The following is a 21,125-nucleotide window of genomic DNA, read 5'->3' as shown; positions in this document are numbered from 1 at the left end:
TTGAGTGCCTGCTATGTGCCCAGCCCTGTGCAAGGTGTTAACTGTATCAATAGTATAAGCGTTCCCTGGAATGGAGAGACTAGTGTGTAAATAGGCTGGAGGGCCCACGAGGATAAAGCTTGGTGCCTCTGTTGGGGTGGGATGGATCGGGGGTTGGGGGGGGGGATAGTGAGGGAGGCACGTGAGAAGAGCTCTGCAGAGCCCTTAGCAGGGAGGGGGTGGCGGGAAAGAGCTGAGAGCAACTCCTGCCAGATGGCTTCATTCTTCCCCCTGAAGGAAGTGGGGACTTCGTGCTGTGATGTGATACGCAAGAGCGGCATTTCCTGTGGGTTTGCAAGGGCATTTTGAATCTAAAGACTACTGCTCATTGAGGTGTGAAAGAATTTTTTTTTTTTCTTTTTTAGACTTTGTGAAGGGATCATCAGACTGATTTTATAAGCTTTGGGAAAGGTTCTTGAGGTGAACTTAAATGCACATGTTGTTTTGGGTGGAGTCCTAAGCAAACACCTGCTGTATCAGTTCTCACCTGTTGGGTGCTTCTGCTAGGCACCTGCTGTTGGCTCATCCCGCTGTTGCCAGGAAGCTCCTGTCCTCCTTTTCCTGGAATGGACCAGTTTTCTGTCTGACCAGGTTCTAATAGTGGAGCCTGTCTGACTTGACTCTGACCTCCACGAATCTTACTGTCTTCATCTGTGAGATGAGGAGGGTATTGGACCTCCTGCTCTTGTGAGACTCTGTGTTTAAAGTTCAGTCATTTGTTTGTTCCTTCCTCCTGGCTCTTCCCTCGCAACTCCTCCTCCCGCTTCCTGCCATCTCATATTTAATTGATGCCTGCTGTATGCCAAACGCAGTCCCTATCTCATGAAGCTTACCATTTAATAGGAAAGACAGAGGAGCAAATAATTACACAGATACTAATAGAATTCCAATTATGTTAAGTGCTATCAGTGAAAAGAATAAGGTGGATGAGAATGTGCGTCAAGGTGATCTCTCTTATTTTGGGGGGATCGGAGAAAAAGTCTTTCTTGACTAAGTGAAGTTTCAATAAAAACTAGGTGAAGATTGGTAGAGAAACACTATAGGTGGAGGGCACAGCACATGCAAAGCCCCTGAGACAGGAGGGAGTATGGCAACGTAATTCATAAATTCATGAGAAAATAGTCATCATAGTAGCTAGTAGCTACTAGTCATCATAGTAGCTCCCACTTAAGGAGAACCTATTGCCTTCTAGGCACTATGCAGTCCTTAAGTGTGGGGGCTTTTTAAAAAAATTTTATTTTTAAGTAATCTCGACACTCAACGTGGGGCTTGAACTTACTCCCGGGATCGAGCGTCCCGTGTTCTGCTGACTGGAGCCAGCCAGCTGCCCCAAGTGTGCGATCTTGATCAAGCCATTAGACCTTCTTGTCTGGCTTATGCATCTGTAAAATGCTGATCAGCGACTCTACTTCATTGGGTTGTTCTGAGGCTGCAGTGAAGTAATGTCCGTGAGTCCTTAGTGCTATGCCTGGACTATAGCAAGTGTCCGGGAGACAGTAGTTGGTACTGTTCATTTCAGGAATAGTGTTGGGCAAGAGAGCGTGCTGCTTACCGGGGCTCAGGACCTGTCTTTGGCCCTGCTGACAGTTTCTTTCTTGAGGTCATTCTTGGAGTTTCTGTAGAAGTGGAGATCTGCTGCTCAGCACAGCCAAGCCCGTGAAACACTGCCTCTCCATCTGCAGCCAAGGACAGAAGGGTAGAGCTGACAGCCACAGGTTGGCCTTCAGGCAGCAGGGACATAGCGGGCAGGCCGTTGGCGTGTGCAACATAGCTTGGCATTACAGAGGGCACGGAAGGTCGGGGGTAATAATTATCAAAGGACAGACAGCTTAGGGGGGAGACTGTCCATTCCATTCCTGAGCTTTGGGTAAGACCAGTCTATTCTCTGTTTGACTGTTGGGAAGACGTTTCCCCTAAAACTCTCTGCTGAGAACATGGGCCGTTTTTCTGGTTGCAAAAGTCAAATACCACCTCACTGGCTGAAACACAGTGATTGGGTCTACGTTTGCAGCATTCAGACAACCCCAGTGCCAAACTCTGTGTGTGTGTGTGTGTGTGTGTGTTTAAATATTTGAAACAAGCCTTGTAAATTACTTTTGTTCACGTGTAATTATTTTTCCATAAGAACTCTTTGCATGTAATTAAGTATGGAGAGAGAAAGAAAGAAAGAAGGGTCCTTGCTCATCAGGTCCTTGCTCATCAGGACCCATAATCTAATTTGGGCAGCTTGCCCCCAGGGGACATTTGGCCACGTTTGCAGACATTTGGTTTGTTGTAACATGGGGAAGGGATATTTGCTGCTGGAATCTAGTGAGGAGAGGCCTGGGATGCTGCTACACATCCTACAGCATGGGACAGCTTCGCAGCCAGAAGTGGCCGGTCCAAAATGTCAATGTTGAGAAACCCCAGTCTCACTCTATAAACTATTGGGGTGCCTGGGTGCCTCAGTGGGTTGAGCCTCTGCCTTGGGCTCAGGTCATGATCTCAGGGTCCTGGGATCAAGCCCCGCATCGGGCTCTCTGCTCAGCGGGAAACCTGCTTCCCCCTCTCTCACTCTATAAACTATCAGTTTTGAAAAGCCAGTAGGACGTGGATATCTGTTATCACTGTTCATAGGGAAATGTGTGTATGTGTGTGTGTACATGTATTGATTGTGACTGATAATAACCTCCTTTATCTTTTTAAGTGTATTTATTTGTCTATTATTCATTAAAACTTTTTTTTTTTTTTTTGGAGGGAAGTGCTAAGGGAGAAGGAGAGAGAATCTCAAGCAGGCTGTCCACTAAGCGTGGAGCCCGATGCTGGGCTTGATCTCACGACCCTGAGATCAGGACATGAGCCAAAACCAAGAGGCAGACGCTTAAGCAACTGCACCACCTGGGTGCCCCTGCATTAAAATTGTTTTAAATATTTGACAGGTTTGAAATCCTGCACGGTGATGAGTAGCAACCAACCTCCCCTTTCTCTGCTGTCCCCAGGCCCTTATTCTTTTCTCTGGAGGGACAGCTCTGTTCCTTGTTTTACACGTATTAGTAAAGAGATATCCCACGTATGAATCTTCTTTATACCCTTATTAGCACCTTATGCACATTTTTTTAGCTTGTTGCTGTGTTTTACTTGACGATGTATCTTGGAGATCTCAGAGCACGCTCAGAACTGCCATGTTTATTTTAAAAGCCACACGGTGGGGTGCCTGGGTGGCTCAGTGGGTTAAGCCGCTGCCTTCAGCTCGGGTCATGATCTCAGGGACCTGGGATCGAGTTCCGCATTGGGCTCTCTGCTCAGCAGGGAGTCTGCTTCCTCCTCTCTCTCTCTGCCTGCCTCTCTGCCTACTTGTGATCTCTGTCAAATAAATAAAATCTTTGGGGGGGAAAAAGAAAGCCACATGGTGCTCCCTCCTGCAGATGTCCTGTGCAGCCTCCTGGCGATGGGCATAAGGTCATCTCCAGTCCTTTGCTCCAGGAAACAATGCTGCGGTGAACAGCCTTGCATCTCACCATGCACACGCACGGTGTGAGTGCATCTGCGATCCAGAATCTGGCACATGGAACTCCTCAGCGTGAAAGGGCATGTACGTTTTCAACGTGGCTAGAGATCTCTGGCAATGGGGTCTGGTCCTGTGGGCTGACGTTCATCGTGTTCCCATTTCTAGTCCTGCTGGGTTTCTGAGTCCAAACGGGGTACCTCTATTCCTCCTGTCCCCCTCCTGGAACTGACTAATTTACAAGATGAACTTTTTCCCGTTCCCCCCATCAAAATGCAGTTCCCAATGACAGTTTGGAAATAAAAATGGTGTCTATGGTTCTGAGGCTCTGAGTTTTTGAGGGTTTTGGGTATAATTTTTCTAAATTGCGCTTGGTTCATCCAGCGCAGCAAGAGCCCCTCTCCCTCCAGCCAGTCCGTTATGATCAATCGCACCTCACCCCCACCCCCCGCTCTTCCCCAGTGGGCTTTCTCCTAAGGGTAAGTAGAAGGCATGGGTTCTCTTGCTTTAAAAAAAAAAAAAAATCGTTAACTCCACGGGGGCGCCTGCTGCTTGATTGGGAACGCGCGGCATTTAGAGCCTGCTGGCTGCAATCTCACTTTGCAGCCTGGAAGTTGTGGGGTGTTTTTATCTGCAGGAAACAGCTTTGAGCGGAAGGGGAGTGAGAGTAGATGGATAGATGAGGGAATTAGAAGCGGAGGAAGCCGTGGGAGAAATGTCTTCTTTTAAAGACAGACATGGCAGATTTTTCTTGCCCATCTCTTTGGAATGCCAAGTGGGAATTAAATGGGAAACTGGGCTATTTCTGCCACTCCTGCTGAGGAACCAGCCTGATGGGGTTCCTGGGGCTGCTGGACTGTCGTCGAGCTTTCAAGCATCCCCCCCCTTCCCGGCCATGATCCCCAAAGTCTCCTGTGCAGGTATTGGCCAGTAGCAGCACGTTTGCTGAGGTCCCAAAGGTTCAAAAGGCCAAAAAGAGACCCTACAGTGACCGTTCCCCAGCATGGGAGGCCACGAGGGAACTCTGGCCTGGTGAATTCATTCTCTACGTTCCCGTTGCTGACACAAAAAGATATCGTTGACTGCATGTATGTCTTGTTTGTCGTACTCCCCAGCCCCTGGAAACAGCACCCGATACACAGCAGGCCTTCAGTAAATATTCACTCAGAAGAGAGAAAACTTGGGACACCTGGGTGGCTCAGTCGGTCGAGCGTCTGCCCTCGGCTGAGGTCATGATCCCAGGGTCCTGGGATGGAGCCCTACATCCAGCTCCTTGCTCAGTGGGGAGCCTCTTCTCTCTCTCCCTCGCCTTCTGCCTGCTGCTCCCCCTGCTCGTGCTTGCTCTCTCTCTGCCTGACAAATAACTAAATGAAATCTTTAAAAAAAAAAAAAAAAGACAGAGAGAGAAAAAGGTTGATGGCAGACATAGGTCTGGGATTTTTACTCCCGAGGAAAGACTTGATTTGAACTCATGCCGGTTGACAAACAGCCTCACAGAGGGGATAGGGGTGCTGTGTGTGGGGTGTGGGACAGCTCTCATCTGTGTGGACCGTGTTATGTCCTTTCTAAGACTTGGATTTCTCTGCTGGTGAGGGAGGACACCTGAGGAGGCGATGTTTGCCTCTGCCTTAAAAAAAAAAAACAAAACAAAACCAAAAAAAGCCCACCTTTTTATTTTGGAATACTTTAGGTTTCCAGAAAAGCTGCAGAGTGACTATAGAGGGTTCCTGCCTACCCCTCACCTAGTTTTTCCCTGATGCTGATCTTATGTAACTATGGCACATTTGCCTCTGCTGTTTTGTAGGATAATCAGAAATCCTTTGAGAAAGAATTCACCCGCAATTTCAGTTTGGTTCTTACTAACAAGAACAACAAAATGACACTAATAGTAGTGTCTGTAGCAGAGGTTAGCAGTGAGGACAGACAGCCTTTCGCCCACCCTGCAGGGACTCTCTGTCCCGTGAGCTGTGAGACCAGTGCCCATTGTATGGATGGGGAGGTTGAGGCAGAGCACTTGGGACAGAGGGTTCCCACAGCCGGCCTCGGGCTAGTATTGACCACTGACACCTGGCTCCAGATTCTCACTTGGCCATTATTTCCGGCGCGATAATAGCTGTCATTTTTTGATGGCCGTGTGGTCAGGACCTGGACTCAGAGTCTCACACGCATTATTTCTAAGCTCGTCCTCTCACTCAGAGGGCTGTGGTGAAAAGCATCCATTTTGCTGTTCTGCTTAGGACAAAAATACATGGTGCCGAGATTTTGAGAGTCGGGGCAGGAAGAGAACCTTATCGTGTGTGTGTGTGTGTGTGTGTGTGTGTGTGTGTGTGTGTGTGTGTGTGTGAGAGAGAGAGAGAGAGAGAGAGGGAGAGGGAGGGGGGTGAGGAGAGATTCTGCTGGTTTCTGGCCTAGTTTTTTTCCACTTGGATTTAGACAGATCTGCTCTGTACATTTGGGTATTGGGTTTGCCACATCATTTTTCTGCCGGCCGTGGCAAACGGTTCTCCAAGCTTGGTCAGAACATGAACAGTCAGAAGTGCTTTCATTTCGAGAATTAAAAAAGATAATACTTCAATTACTCAGCAAGCACATGCCTGGGAACTGCGAGAGGAGAAGCGGTTTCTGCCTCAGATTGTGCAGAGAGCTGGGAGGGGAGATCAGCCTGCAAGCAACTCGGGGACTGTTTTGGATCTGGGAGGGCGATGCTGCGGACTGAGGCCTGGGGCAGGTGCGGGGTGCGGGGGAGGGGCTGGGGGGTTGTGGGTGAACTTGAACTCATCTCCCACCCGAGGTCTCGGCAGTGCGCGGTTTCCTGTGCCTGGAATACTGTTCTCTTCAAGTGTGAAGCTCTTATCCTTTGTCTCAGTGTTAAAGGTCACCCCTGCCTAGATGTGTCCTCCTCAGGCCTCTGCTGACATCCTTTCTGGAATTCCTCCCGGGTGTTTACTGGACCGTGAGCTTCAGGAGGCAGGGGACGGTTCGCCTCGTTTGCGGCTCTGTCCCGTAGTGGCTGGAACCGTGCCAGGTGCATGTCAGACCTTTATTAGATATTCGTTAAATAAATGAAGGAGTGGTCCTTTCCAGGGTTTACTGGTGTCTGTCCTGAAACTCGCACCTTCTGCCCGATAGGAGGTTGATCATTGCCCCGTGGACGGTCGGATTCCCCCACAAACCACAGGCTCCATGAGGACAGGAGCGTGTCTGTCTGGTTCACCCCCAGTGCCTTCAACAGGCCTGGTCTGTGGTGGAGACAGTGGGTGCTGTGGTCAGAGTATCTGCGTTCAAATTCCAGGTCCTCTGTTCACCAGCTCTGTGGTCTTCATTCACCACCGAGCCTCTCTGGGCCTCAGTTTCCACGGATGTACAAAAAGGCTTCTTTTTTTTTCTTAAGTTTTTTTTAAGATATATTTTTTTTAAATTTATTTGACAGATCACAAGTAGGCAGAGAGGCAGGCACAGAGGGAGAGGGTGAAGCAGGCTCCCTGCCGAGCAGAGAGCCCGATGGGGGGCTCGATCCTAGGACCCCGGGATCATGACCTGAGCCGAGGGCAGACACTTAACCCACTGAGCCACCCAGGCACCCTACAAAAAGGCTTCTAACCGCTTCTATCTCCTGGAGCTGCTGGGATGGTTCAGTGAGTTAATACTCGTTAACATGCTCTGAAGAGCACTTGGGGTATAGAGCTTTAGAAATAATCACTTTTGTTAGCGCTCAAAGAATATTTGGGATGTGATGACCGGGGCGGTGGGGGGGTGGGTCTTGACTCGAAATGCGCCTTCCCTCTCTGAATGGTAAGATCTCCCTTAAGAAAGAGGGAAGGGCAGATGGAGATGATCGGAGAGGCCCGAGAGATCCTTAAAACCAGGCTGTTGAAGAGATGCGACCTTTTATTCCTCTCTCTCCTCGTGGAAAAGGCTGGTTTCCAGCATGCCCAGTGTCTTTTTCTCCCACTGCGTTCTACATTTCTTTCTTCGCATTGAACCTGGTTTTTTTTTTTTTTTTTCCCTTAAGAAATAGCACAGCCTGGAATCTTGCTGGCTAGCTCGCTGCTGGGGTGTGGGACGAGCGCTTCCATTTAGAGAAGCAGCCGGCCTTGGAATGCGGCTGCCCGGCTGCCAGGCCCACTCGGAGGGCAGAGCTGGCCAGAAATGCACTTTGCAGTGTAAGCTGGAATTTCTTCTCCCTTCTTACTCATTTGTGTCACCTAAAAATAAATAAATAAATAAATAAATAAATAAAAGCAATGCATATACTTGATTGTAATTCCAAGCCATGTGATATATTACTGCACACAGTAGCATAAAAAGGAAATCTCTCTCCTCTTCTAGATGCTTCCTTCCCCTTCCCTGCTCCTGCAGAGTTTGATTCCCCAGTTAACAGGATGCCCAGTAAAATCTGAAGTTTGGAAAAACAAGGAATAATTCTTGCTTAGTGTAAGTATATCCCAAGTATTGCCTAGGACACACCTATACTACAGAATTATCTGCTGTTTATATGCAAATTAGTTTTATTTGCCAAATTTACCAACCCAAAGCCTCCACTGATAGCACATTCTTGGGTTTCCTCCAAGCATGTGCAGCTGTGCAGACTTTGATGGACTTTCTCCTGCTGGAGTCCCCAGCACCTAGAACAGTGGGTGGTGGGTTGTAGGCGCCCAATGAATATTGGTTGGATGAATGACAGGCTATGCACCCACCCATTTTCTTTACCCCATGGGAAGTATATTGTAATACCGGCTCATACATGGCTTTTCCTTTTAATACTGTCTCCTGGGGATGGATACATAGGGCGGTCTCATTTGTTTTTAAGAGTTTCATGGCATTCCCTTTATAAATGCAGGATAATGTATGGAACCAGTCCCCCGACCGTGGGCATTTACTTTGTTGTTAATCATCTGCTGTTACAGACAAGGCAGTGATAAACGTTCCTGTACCTATTCACCGGTGTGGGTTTGGGTTTATATCCAAGGAGAGAGACAGCATTGAGATTTCCCGGACAAAGGGCATGTGCTTTAAAATTAATGTTGCTGGGGCGCTTGGGTGGCTCAGTCTGCTAGGCATGTGCCTTCGGCTCAGGTCATGATCTCAGGGTCCTGGGATTGAGCCCTGCATTGGGCTCTCCGCTCAGTGGAGTGTCTGTTTGCTCTTCTTTCTCTACCCTTCCCACCCTCCCCATCCCCTGCTCATGCTCTCTTTCTCAAATAAATAAATAAAATCTTTAAAAAGAATAAATAAATTTAGTGTTGCTGAATTGCCTACCGTAGCGGGTCTGTTCATACACTGGGCAGTGCGTTCTCAGACCCTTACTAGCACAGGATACTGTCTGCCTTTTTCATGTTTCCAACCTTGTCGGGGAGAAATTGGTGTCTCCTTGGGGGGTGCCTGTGGGAACCTTTTTATGTTTGAAAACCCTTTGTGTTTCTCTGTGAACTGTCTCTTGTCTTTTGCCAATTTTTTCCTACTCTCTTTTTTATTTTCACGGGTTTTTATTGATTAAGGAATATGTTTTTTGGCATGTGTTTTTTATATGATGGTATGTCAAATTAGTTTTAACTTTGAGAAATTGGTTTGTTATGGAATTTTTTGCTCTGTTGGTGTTTAAAATTTTTAAGTCGTGAACTTGATGAACTTCTTTCGTGTATCCTGTATTTTGTGTCTTGCTTAGAGACAGGCCCCCTCTTCAATGGGATTATAGAGCAGTTCTCCCATATTTTCTTTTACTACTTAAACTTTTTTTTTTTTTTTTGCATTTAAATCTTTAATCCATCTGGAATTTATTTTGGTTTTAGAAGGGAGGTGAGGATCTAGCTTTATTTTCTACCAGATGGCCAGCCAGTTGTCCCAATACCATTTATTGAATAATCCATTGCTTCCCACAGAATTGAAATGCCGCCTGTATCATATATTAAATTGTGGAGGAGGGATTTTGGACTTGTATTTTGAGAGCCTCCAGAGCCAGTGAGGCGGCAAGGATTTTGAGGTGGTTTCAGCTGAGAAGACTCAGAGGCCCTGACCTCAGGGAGGGTGTGGAACCAAGGATCACCGGTTCATTTAGCCAGAAACACTGCATGTAGGAGCAGTGGGTTTCCTGGATGGGGGCGGGGCTGGTGGGAGGGAACGGGGACGTCCTGGCGCTGGGAAGGGCTTAGTTACAGCATGACTTGTCAACCTTGATGCTGCTGGCGTTTTGGGCTTGATAAGCCTTCATCAGAAGTTGTCCTGTATATTGTAGGACATTTAGCACACCCTTGGCCTCTCCTCACTAGATGTGAGCATCAGCCCTCACCCCATGTTGTGACAATCAGAAATGTCTCCAGACATTACCCAAATGTCCCCGGGGGCCCCAGATCTCCTCCTGTTGAGAACCACTGCTTTATCAGGCTTGGGTTGAACAGACTCTTAATCAGGTGCCTGTGAGGCCCTTCCTTGTTCTGACACTCAGCCATCCATAGTATCAAGGCTCCAGACGTCTTGGAGCCGGGAAGGGAGGTGCCTTTCTATCTCAGAGACCAGAGCCCCCATATTAGGTGTGAGTGTGGAGTCTGTGGGGAAAGGAACCAACCAGCTGACCCTGGGAGGACCTGGGATTTCCACCCGTCCCTGCAGAGACTCTCCCGGACTCCCTCCTCCCCAGCCTGAGCCAGTACCCCTGCCAACAACTCCCCCCGGGAAAGGGACCTCACCTGGTCACGGTGAGGAGCAGAGACTCCTGAGACCTGAGGTGGCGGAAGTTTTGTGATTGGGGGCAGCCCGGAATCAGGTGTGTTAGGAGATTGGGGATGGCAGGTGAGGAGAGCAATTCCATATAGCATGTAGGTAGGTGTGGGAGTGAGGCTGAAGGCAAAAGGGAGGTGGGCAGAAATCTCGGCCTCGAGAGGAGGGCGAGGCAGAGGGGAGCTCGTTGAGGCCTGAACGGTGGCTCTGGAGACTAACTGGTTCAGGCTGGGACGGGATCACCCAGGGCAGTGTGTCAGGGTGGAGGTGATCGCCGCTGACTGGGGAGGTGGTAGCCGTGATTTGAAGAAGGGGTCCCTTTGGGGTTTTATAGGCAGAGAATGTGGAGAGGGCGGCTCCAGCCCACAAAGGCACCTGGAGAGTGGAGCGTGTTGGAGCAACACCGGGGCCCTCCAGGGGCCGTTCTAACACAGGAAGGTGGCATGTGAGGAGACAGAGCCACAGCTCAGGAGCGCCTTGGGTGCCTGGCTGAGAGGCTCGGGCTTTCCCTTTATTTCAGAAATGCTCCTCACATACCTAACATAGAAAAACCATAACTTAGAAGTGCGTGAAAGGAAGACAGTGACGAGCAGGGCAGTGTCACACACCCAGTGACCGCCCCCATGAACACCTTCCCATTTCTCCCGCACCTCGTTAGCGTGCCCACCTCGTCTCCATGAAAATAAAGCCCCTTGCGGTCGGGGGCTTGCTTTGTTTCTTGTGCTGAGCCCAGTACAGTGCCTGGCGCACCGTCGGCGCTCATTCCCTAGTTTCGGAACGAACACGTCCACACGGCAAACTGGATGTCACTTTGCCCCTTTACTTCCTGGGTCATGATCCACATTTCCGGCTCAGTAGATGCCTTTCTGTGACACAGGTATTTCATGGTCCCAGTCAGCCATGTTCTGGCCAACAAAGCTCTGCTCTCTGTGAGTTTTTTCTCTATTTCTTTATCACAAATGTGTTCGTTCAAGCTGCGATCACAGAGTACCAGAGACTGAGTAGCGTGCACAAGAAGAATCTTGTTCTCGTGGTCCTGGAGGCTGGAAGTCCCAAGGCCAGGGGGTTCTCTTCCTGGTTCATAGATGGCGGATGCTGGTTGTGTCGTCACACCGCGTGGATGGGGTGGGGGCAGAGGGAGAGGAAGCAAGTTTCTTGGGGTCTTTTCTTTTTTCTTTTTAAAATTCTTTTATTAACGTATAATGTGTTATTAGTCCCAAGGGTACATGTCTGTGAATCTCCAGGTTTACACACTTCACAGCACTCACTATAGCACACACCCTCCCCAGTGTCCATAACCCAACCACCTTCTCCCTCTCCCACCCCCCCCCGCAACTCGCAGTTTGTTTTGTGAGATTAAGAGTCTCTTATGGTTTGTCTCCCTCCTGATCCCATCTTGTTTCATTTATTTCTTTCCTACCCCCCAAACCCCCCATGTTGCCTCTCAACTTCCTCATATCAGGGAGATCATATGATAGTTGTCTTTCTCTGATTGACTTATTTTGCTAACCATAATACCCTCTAGTTCCATCCACGTCGTTGCAAATGGCAAGATATCGTTTCTTTTGATGGGTGCATAGTATTCCATTGTGTATATATACCACATCTTCTTTATCCATTCATCTGTTGATGGACATCTAGGTTCTTTCCATAGTTTGGCTATTGTGGACATTGCTGCTATAAACATTCGGGTGCACGTGCCCCTTCGGATCACTACATTTGTATCTTTAGGGTAAATATCCAGTAGTGCAATTGCTGGGTCATAGGGTAGCTCTGTTTTCAACTTTCTGAGGAACCTCCATGCTCTTTTCCAGAGTGGTTGCACCAGCTTGCATTCCCACCAACAGTGTAGGAGGGTTCTCTTGGGGTCTTTTCTTATAAGAGCACTCATCCCATTCAGGAGGACTGTGCCCTCATCACCTAATTATCAGCCCAAGCTCCTCAGATACCATTGCATTGGGGGTAAGTGTTCAACATAGACATTTTAGGGGGGACACAGACATTCAGTCCATAGTGACAAGCAGTGCCACCTGTGAAATCATGTGTGGTGAGATCTTTGGCCCTCTTCTGAACTTTTTCTTTCCTACCACTTCCTGATGTGTGTGAGGTTAGTGTCATCCTCCTCATTATGTGTGTCCCCAACCCTCCCCCCTCCCCCCGCCCAGTTCTCTCCTGGCTCCCATTGGCTCTGGGCTTGAGGCCACATGCTTGCTATGATAGATGAATGACAAGACTCTATGTTGAGTGTCAGACGCATTGGTTGGCACGTGGAAGGCAACATAGGAATGTTGGTTTCATCTTTTAGAACAAAGTTTCCCAAAGGTCCAGTTGGGGCTTGGGACTGGCAGCAAGTTCTTTAAGACCTGACACTAATTGACGTTAGATCACAGAGTGGTAAACGTACTCCTTTTTCTGTTCTTTTCAAATCCTTCTGACCAGGCCAGGCAGGAAGCCTCAGGTTGGCGCCAATGTGCCTTCAGTGATTGCTGGCACCCCAGCCCTCATCTGAATCGAGAACCACCTCAGGCTGGGGCCTTCGGCAGACAAGGGTGTCAAGTCAGAATGAGCTAATGTGTTTTTGTTTTGGTTGTGTTCAATTTTTTTTTTTTAAAGATTTTATTTATTTATTTGACAGACGAGATCACAGTAGGTGGAGAGGCAGGCAGAGAGAGAGAGAGGAGGAAGCAGGCTCCCCGCTGAGCAGAGAGCCCGATGCGGGGCTCGATCCCAGGACCCTGAGATCATGACCTGAGCCGAAGGCAGAGGCTTTAACCCACTGAGCCACCCAGGTGCCCTGGTTGTGTTCATTTTTATGGCTGACTCCTGTGATGTTAAGAGATGCTGGTTTTTCATTTTGCTTCCTTCTGAAAAAATATTATTAAAATTATTTATCAGATTTTTTTGATATTTGTTGAAATTCACGTGACATAAAATTCACCATTTCCACCATATACAAAGGTACTGTTCCGTGGTTTTTATACTTACGATGTTGTGCAACCATCACCGCCATCTAATTTCCAGAACATTCCATCACCCCCATAAGAAACCCACATCCATCTGTGGTTACTCCCCTTTTCTCTCTCCCCCACAGCCCCTGGCAAGCACTCATCCACTTTCAGTCTCTAGATTTCCCTATTCTGGACATTTCTTGTAAATGGAATCATACGATGAGTGGTCTGTTGGGACTGGCTTCTTTCACTGAGCATAATGTTTTTAAGTTTCATGCATGTTGTAGGATATATCCAGTAATCCTTTTTTATGGTTGGAAAATATTCCTTCAAGATATATCATGGCTTGTTTATCGCTTCATCTGCCAGTGGACATTTAGGTTCCCCCTTTTGGCTATTATGAATAATGTCATGAGCATTCATGTATGGTTTTTGTGTGAACATGTTTTCAGCTCTCTTGGGTATTTACCTAGGACTGGAATTTCTGTCATATGATTTCTGTTTTTTTTCCAGACCATTTTCATTTTAAAAACACTTGAAGTTAGAAAGTAATCTAACTTCAACTTAGAGGAAAGGGTTCATAGTATTGTGAAGGGTGTGTGGACATGGCGGATATTGTGAAGGTGTTGTATGATGACGGAAGAATGGATAGAAAATGTCTACCTGGACGTGACTCCCATCCATGACCAGTTTCCCACCTGTCTCCTTAGTCTTATGACCCTCCATTCCCTGGCACCTCAGTGTAGCCAAGTTAGTCTTCTCATTGTCCCCAAGGAGCTCCTTTCTCAATGATGCTGCCTTTTGCCCTTCTGGGATATGCTCCCTTTTGTGTTCCGCAGGGAGCTAGACTTCTCAGAACCCCCCTTTTGCCTAGAATCGGTAGTCTTAAACTCTTAATTTCACTTCCCCTCTAAGTTCTCACCAATGGCTTTGTTGGTGAATGTTTCCCCTCCTCATAAGCTGTCTGAAGGCAGGGTCTGTATTTGAGGGGCCCCCAGTGTTTCCTGGCGTGTCATTTACTCTTCAGTTAACTTATTTCCTGCTTTTTGGGTGTATTAGCCAGAGGTCTTCATGTCTGAGGTGTGTGAGGGTGAAGTGTGTGTTCGTTAAGCTTTATTGGTTGCAAGTCACAGAAACCAACTCAAGTCAGCTAAAGCTAGAGGGGGAATCTGTTGAGGGAATGCGGGGACATTGCTTGGGACCAAGGGGAAGTTCAGGCTGGCTGAAAGGAAAGGGGAGAGAACTGGGGGCAGGAAGACAGATGGGCTCTCCATCTCTCACCTCTCCTTCTTCTTGCCTGTATACATTATTCTTACCTCTGTGCACACCTGCGGTCCTTGTTTCTTCCTCTACATATTAGATGGACGATAATGCCCTCTAGATGCCCATGGCCATCCCCTTGAATCTCAGCCTCCATTCTGAAGTCCGTGAAAGAATCTGATTGGTCCAGCTTCAATTGGGTGGCCAATGAACTGGAGTGAGGGGTGGGATCTTGTGACGTCAACACTGTGGAGGGGGACGGGGTGGGGTGGGGGAGGGCTGAGCTCCTTGGTGTCCAACTGGCAGATCTGCGGCCCTGAACCTCAGCTTCTCCTTCTGCCCAAGCATTAGGGAAGTCGTTTGCGAGTGAGGGAAAAGAGTGCAAAGCGATAAAAACAGTTAACATCAGACTTGCTAATCTTGAAAGCCCTAAATAGAGCTAGTTTAGGAGAGGGGAAGTAAGCATGAAGCTGCTAATTGTTCCCAGTTCTGGGGAGGAAGTTCTTTTAGCTTCTGTGGCTCAGTGTGTGTGTGTGTGGGGGGTGGTGGTGGTGCTTGGAGCATCTCCTGGAACTCCCTGGCTCCTTCTCTTTGTCCTCATCTCAGAACTCCTGCTCAGGTAATTCTGGGCCTTGTGCAGTGCAAAATGAAAAGGAAACTTTGTTCCTTGCTTCTGGGGGCTGTTGCCACTTCCCTGGGTTTCCTTAGTTTAAGTTGTGTCCCTTTTGTGTCACCTGCCTGGGGACAGAGGATGGCACTAGTCCCCATTTCTGTGGTGGGAATGAGAACATGGAAGTATTTCCAAGCCCTTTAGCCTCAGTTACTTAATCTGTACAATGGGGGCAAAAGCAGCCCACCATTGACATTTGTGGGTTTGATAGGAAGTTATGCTTCCTACTCTCATTAGCTACCCATAAGCTCCCTGGCCAGTGTCATAGGTCATCATTTTAAAGCTCTGGTTTGAATTGGATGCTTGGCAGATTTGGGTCAAGCAGATTGTTGTTGGGAGTGAAACCTTGCCTTTCAGAGTGAGACTTGCTCCTGAGTCTGAACGCCGCCACTTAACTGGGTGACCTTGGGCAGATCGTTTAACTTCTCTGTGCCTCCTTTTCTTTACCCATAAATGGGGATAGTAATAGGATGCAGCGCCCTCGGCCTTTGGCAGATTTAAAGGAGTTGACATATGTACAGCCCTTAGAGCAGTAAGCCCTCAATGCATACTGGCCACTACTCTCCTACCTGGTTGGTTTCCCTCAACCAGGTTTGGCCTGGCCGCCAGGGGAAGGGGGAGGAGCTTGCCTGCGCTGGCCTCTTTGTGGCCCAGCTCTGCAGTGGACCTCGCTGGGGGATGCCTAGCAGGCCTCAACTCTGGGGTATACATTTTCCTCGAGAATCATTGCTCAGGGCAGCTTGGGGCCTGGCAAGCCAGACAGTTGGGTTCCTGGCTACTTCCCTTTTCTCAATGTCTGTTTACCTTTAACAAGACTGATGCGAGCCATGAAGCCCCTCTGGGTGGCCCTTCTCTGGCTGTGACATGTTTTCTTCGGCCAGTTTGCATTGTATAGTAAACAGCAGGTGCACCAGCAGCCTCTCGCCCCACCCCCTCCTGTTCACCCCGTTCTCTGGGGACTCCTTAGACTAATGCAGTTTTAATGAATACACATTACTGTTTACACGGCTGAAATGAGAGCCTGGCTGCTTATTTTATGCCGAGGTTTACAGCTCTGACTTTTAAAATCCTGCCTCCCTCACTCCGCCTCTGGCCGCTGGGCTGTTTCCTGGAAGCCCTGGTGCCCTCCCTCCAAATAAGGTATTCACTGAGAAGTCCCGCCCCCCAAGTCGCTGCCTTGCCTAGGAAGGAGTGGGGATGTGTAGAACAAAAGCAGAAGATGGATTCTTTGTTTTTTTTTTTTTTTTTTTTTTTAATTTAAGAATATGTTTTAAAATCCTCTAAAGCTTGCCTATTATAGAACAGTTGGAGCGTGGAGATGACCAAGAGAAGAAAATAAAAATCACCCCTCAATCCGCAACTTAGGAAAAAGCCAGCCATTAACATTTTGGCTTATATTCCTGCAGGCTTTAATCAACATTTGTATGTATTTGAAGTTAAAATGAGAACCCAAACCAAAACACATTATTCTCAAATCTGCTTTTTGTCCTTCACAACTAAGGTATTGCAAATATCTTTCCAAGTCAAGAAATACAGATCAGTGGCATCTTCTCTCAGGCACCATTGTCTCCTACTACATGGCTGGGCCTCTGATCTCTTTTCAAGAAAGGTTTAATTAAATTGAGGTTTGAATAGTGATATACCGTCACTGGTTCAAAATTGGAAATCTACAACAGGGTCTACCTCAAGAAGTATCTCTCCTGCCCTTGACCCTTGATCACTCAGGTTATCTGCCTGTGAGATATTACCCATCTCCTGTGTATGCTTCTGGAAGCAGTCCATAATGCACATGCAAATCACACGCATTTATCTTACTCTCCCCAAAAGGGGACACACTCCAACATGAGCTTACCCTGTTTCTTTACATGTTAAAACTCACCCATATCAGTTCCATATCAGTCCATAATGAATGTCCTCATTCTGGTTTATGACTGTGTCATGGTCCAAGGCATGGACACTCCTGGTATGTTTTCAGAATTGTGTTGTATTGACTCAGAGAAACCTTCCCTGTGGTTTTGTCCAGGCTCCTTGTTTATATGCCCTGGCACTGAGCTGCTAAAGAAAAGATGATCCTGGCTTGGAGATGAGGAGAGACTATAGGTCCAGATTATGAATGGGTTCAACCCAGACTGATCTGAGTGACAAGGACAAAGAGCAGAGCTGGTGAGCCACATGCCAGGTGGTGGTCACTGGCAAAAGGCCATTTGTGACTTATCTTCACTTCTCCAGATGGACCACATTTAAAACAGAGGCACTGACCTTCATTTACACCTGGTTGAAAAAGATGTTTCCTCGGAGGCCCAGAGAGACAATCAGATGTTTCTTATACTTTCTGGCATGAGAGTGACAGGTATCTGAGGGTAAGTGGTCTCATAAAGCCAGTTCAAAGTGAGAAAGAATTCTCTGTCTGCCTTAGAAACATCCACTTGCCTCCAAATGGAAGGCACACGGTGGAGTTAGCAAAGCATTTCACATTTGATGTGTTTGTCTTTCTCAGTGGTCTTAGGTAACTAGACAGAATGTCTTCAGTGGGTTGAGGAAACACTTCCAAGTTAGTGTGATGAGAGGAAATATGGGGTATTTGGTCTTTTGTAAGGACAGTGAAAGCCCCCCTTGAGCTGGGATCATTTTGTATAATTAATGAGTGTTGTGACCTTTTGAACAAGAGGGGGTGATCTAACCTGGGAATGGAGCATTTCCCACACTTGGACAGATGGCAAGGAGCCCATAGGGTGTAAAGGACACCAGGATGGTGGTAATGGGGAAGTGGAGAGGATTTCTATGGGAAAACCTAGGAAGCAGTGATGTGTTCTTGGTGGATTGGATAAATCCACTAGAAGAAACTTACTTTATTACTTTCTCCCTAATTCCTGTCAACTCATCGTGACCAAATTCTCATTATTGAGTAGAATCAAGTCAAGAGTTAAATGCTCATTCTGTTATTATGTTACCTATCTTGTAAGGGATGAAATGAAACAAATGTCCAACCAAACCTGTCCATCAGGCAATTTAAAAATTACATTTTAAAATAAATATTGTGTCAAGTAGAATTGAAAACTACCGCTGTAAAGAGGGTATATGTGAAGAAAAATAGAATGCTATATAAAAACTTATGAGATCAGGGGCGTTGGGTGGCTCCACTGGCAAGGTGTCTGTCTGACTCTTGATCTCAGCTCAGGTCCCATTCTCAGGGTGGTGAGTTCAAGCCCTGTGTTGGGAATAAATGAACAAAATAAGATGAAATCAGAGAGGGAGACAAATCATAAGAGACTCTTAGACACAGAAAACAAACTGAGGGTTGCTGGAGGGGAGGGACATGGGGTGGTGGGGGGTTACTGGGTGATGGACATTAAGGAGGGCAAGTGATGTAATGAGCACCGAGTATTATATAAGACTGATAGATCACTGAACTCTCCCTCTGAAACTAATAATATACTATATGTTAATTAATTGAGTTTAAATAAAAATATAAAGATCTTGGTCCCCTCCTGGAAACAAAGAAGAAAATAAAACTTATGAGATCAGCCAAGGCTGTGCTTCGAGAGAAGTTCATAGCCTCAAAATGTGCATGATTAAAGATCTGTGTGATGCTGTGCTTTGAACATCACTTGATTGCTCCCTTATGCTAACAAACCTGTCATGGTTTGAAAGTGTTTTTGGTCTATCTTTAGAAATTCCATTAAGACCCAGTTTTCTTTATTACAGATCTGCCAAGGTGAATATTTTGATGGTGAAACATTCATTTTGCTCTTTAAATTCACATATTTTGTTTAAAAAGTTATGTAACTGTACTATCTGTCAAATTCTTTTTGAGCCTTGATGTAAGTGTGATCTAAGGGCCCTAAATTGTTGAGGATCCAGAGAGACAGTTGTTTCAGAAAGAAAGTAACTATAGTTCTATTACTTTTGGAATGTTTCCTAGGATGGATCTAAAACCAAATTGAATAACACTACTTATAAAACACATCAGAAAAGATGCTCTGTGAAGGTACTTTGAATGATGAAGAGTTATGGAAGCATCTGGAAAAAAGAGTCTCCAAAATTTCTTGGAGTCTGACAAAAATACTAGATAGAGTTCCTGAGATATTTTATATCTATATAACCAGATCTCTATTATTTCAAAATGAAGTATATTTTATTAGTTTTTCTTATGACACAAATCAACATGTCATCATTGCAGAAATGAGGAAAGTAGGATCAAGCAAAAAGAAAAAAAAATGAGGCAGATGTAACTGTAGGTAAACCGGAGCTTGTAGAGCAGATAAATGATGTCATTAAGCAATCAGGCTACTTTTGGTCTTTCTGGTCCACCAGCTTAGCAGGTAGCTTGGCCTTAGCATGGTCCCAGAATGGCTGCAAAACCTCCAAGTCTTTAATCTACACTCCAGGCATGAAGAATAATAGAAGGGTCAAAGCTCTTTTCCTTGCAAAGCTTTGTCTTTTTAACTTGAGAAGGAGTAGTGACTCTCAACCCAAGGAATCCATCGAGATCTTATTGGCCAGGATTGAATATGAGGCTGAGAGTTGGAATACTTTTTATCTGGAACATTGAACAATATATCAGGGTTCTGTTAAGAAGAGAGATAGAAGGGATGGACACTGGGTGTCCAGCTGCCTAACCTGCTAGATGAAGACCCCTTCGTCTTCATCATTGTGACAATTTTTTTTTCCTTCATAGCATTGTCTCAACACTGTGCTTTTATAATTATTAATTTTTATCAGACTAATTTTTGTCTGTTTTTCTATCAGACAGGGTTTGTGTCTAATTCGTAATCAGAGAGAATGAGTACTTAAAAACAAAAAAGATTTTATTTATTTATTTGTCAGAGAGAGAGAGAAAGCACAAGCATGGGGAGCGGAGGCAGCGGGAGAAGAGGCCTCTCCACTGAGCGGGGAGCCCAATGCGGGACTCGATCCCAGGACCCTGGGATCATGACATGAGCCGAAGGCAGACACTAACCCACTGAGCCACCCAGGCGTCCCGATAGTAAATACTTTTGAATGAATGAATGCACAAAAAAGTTTTCTTGTTTCCTGTTTCTTGCAGGTCTGTGTTTTTATCCAGTACTGACAGTTGGGATGAGTTTTGCCAGAGTTTGGACATTGTGACCATTTTCTGTCTCTGTTTAAACGAGGAGGAGGAATTTAGGTCTCCAGAAGTTGGGTTTGGCAGCTTAGGTACCCAGAAGTGGCCAGGGGTCAAGGGAGCTCAGATGGAGAGGCAGCCTTATCTCTATGCTTCCCTTTATCTCCCAGAAGCCATCCCACCTCCTGCCCTGGAGCAGCTATCTCCCGGCTGTGGGCATGACGTTCCTTGGCTATGCCTCTGCTCCACTCAGCATCCCCCTTCCACTGCGTGCTGTGTGCTGGGGAGTACGGGGACTCCATTGAGATCCTGACCCTCGGAGTCTTTGGTTTGGGAGACAGAGACTCATTGAGAATAGCAGTTTGCCATATCTCCACCCCCTCTCAACTCCAGCCCAAACCCCTCTGCTCCACTGGGCATTGATGAAACGCTCCCCAAGGTTCTCTCTGGGTTGTACCATTTTATCATCACAGTGCAGTGGTGACATGTACATTCACCTTGTCATGTGACTCATCTGCAGAACTCCTTTCATCTTGCAAAACTGAAACTCCTACCCATTAAACGACACCTCTTCATTCCTGCCTGCCCCCCAGCCCCTGGCAAACACTGCTTTCTGTCTCTATGATTTTGACTACTCTAGGTACCCCATATAAGTGTTGGTATTTTTTTTTAAGATTTTATTTATTTATTTGACAGAGATCACAAGCAGGCAGAGAGAGAGAGGGAAGCAGGCTCCCTGCTGAGCAGAGAGGACCTTGGGATCATGACCTGAGCTGAAGACAGAGGCTCTAACCTGCTGAACCACCCAGGCGCCCCAAGTGTTGGTATTTTTGTGGCTGGTCTATTTCACTTAGCATAATGTCACTTATGTTGGAGCTGAGGGCAAGATTTACTTCCTTTCCAAGACTGCATAACATTCTGTTG

At 46.8% G+C, this 21,125-nt stretch overlaps 1 protein-coding gene across 1 annotated transcript in view; it reads left to right on the top strand.

The window, feature by feature from the left end:
• PRKCB (protein kinase C beta) overlaps nucleotides 1-21,125 on the top strand; it is a 337,502-nt gene that overhangs the window by 63,156 nt on the left and 253,221 nt on the right. The gene's annotated exons all lie outside the window — the stretch shown is intronic.

Source organism: Lutra lutra, chromosome 18 (genome assembly GCF_902655055.1).
Source record: "Lutra lutra chromosome 18, mLutLut1.2, whole genome shotgun sequence".
Lineage (NCBI taxonomy): Eukaryota > Metazoa > Chordata > Mammalia > Carnivora > Mustelidae > Lutra > Lutra lutra.
This window is presented reverse-complemented; position numbering and strand designations above follow the sequence as displayed.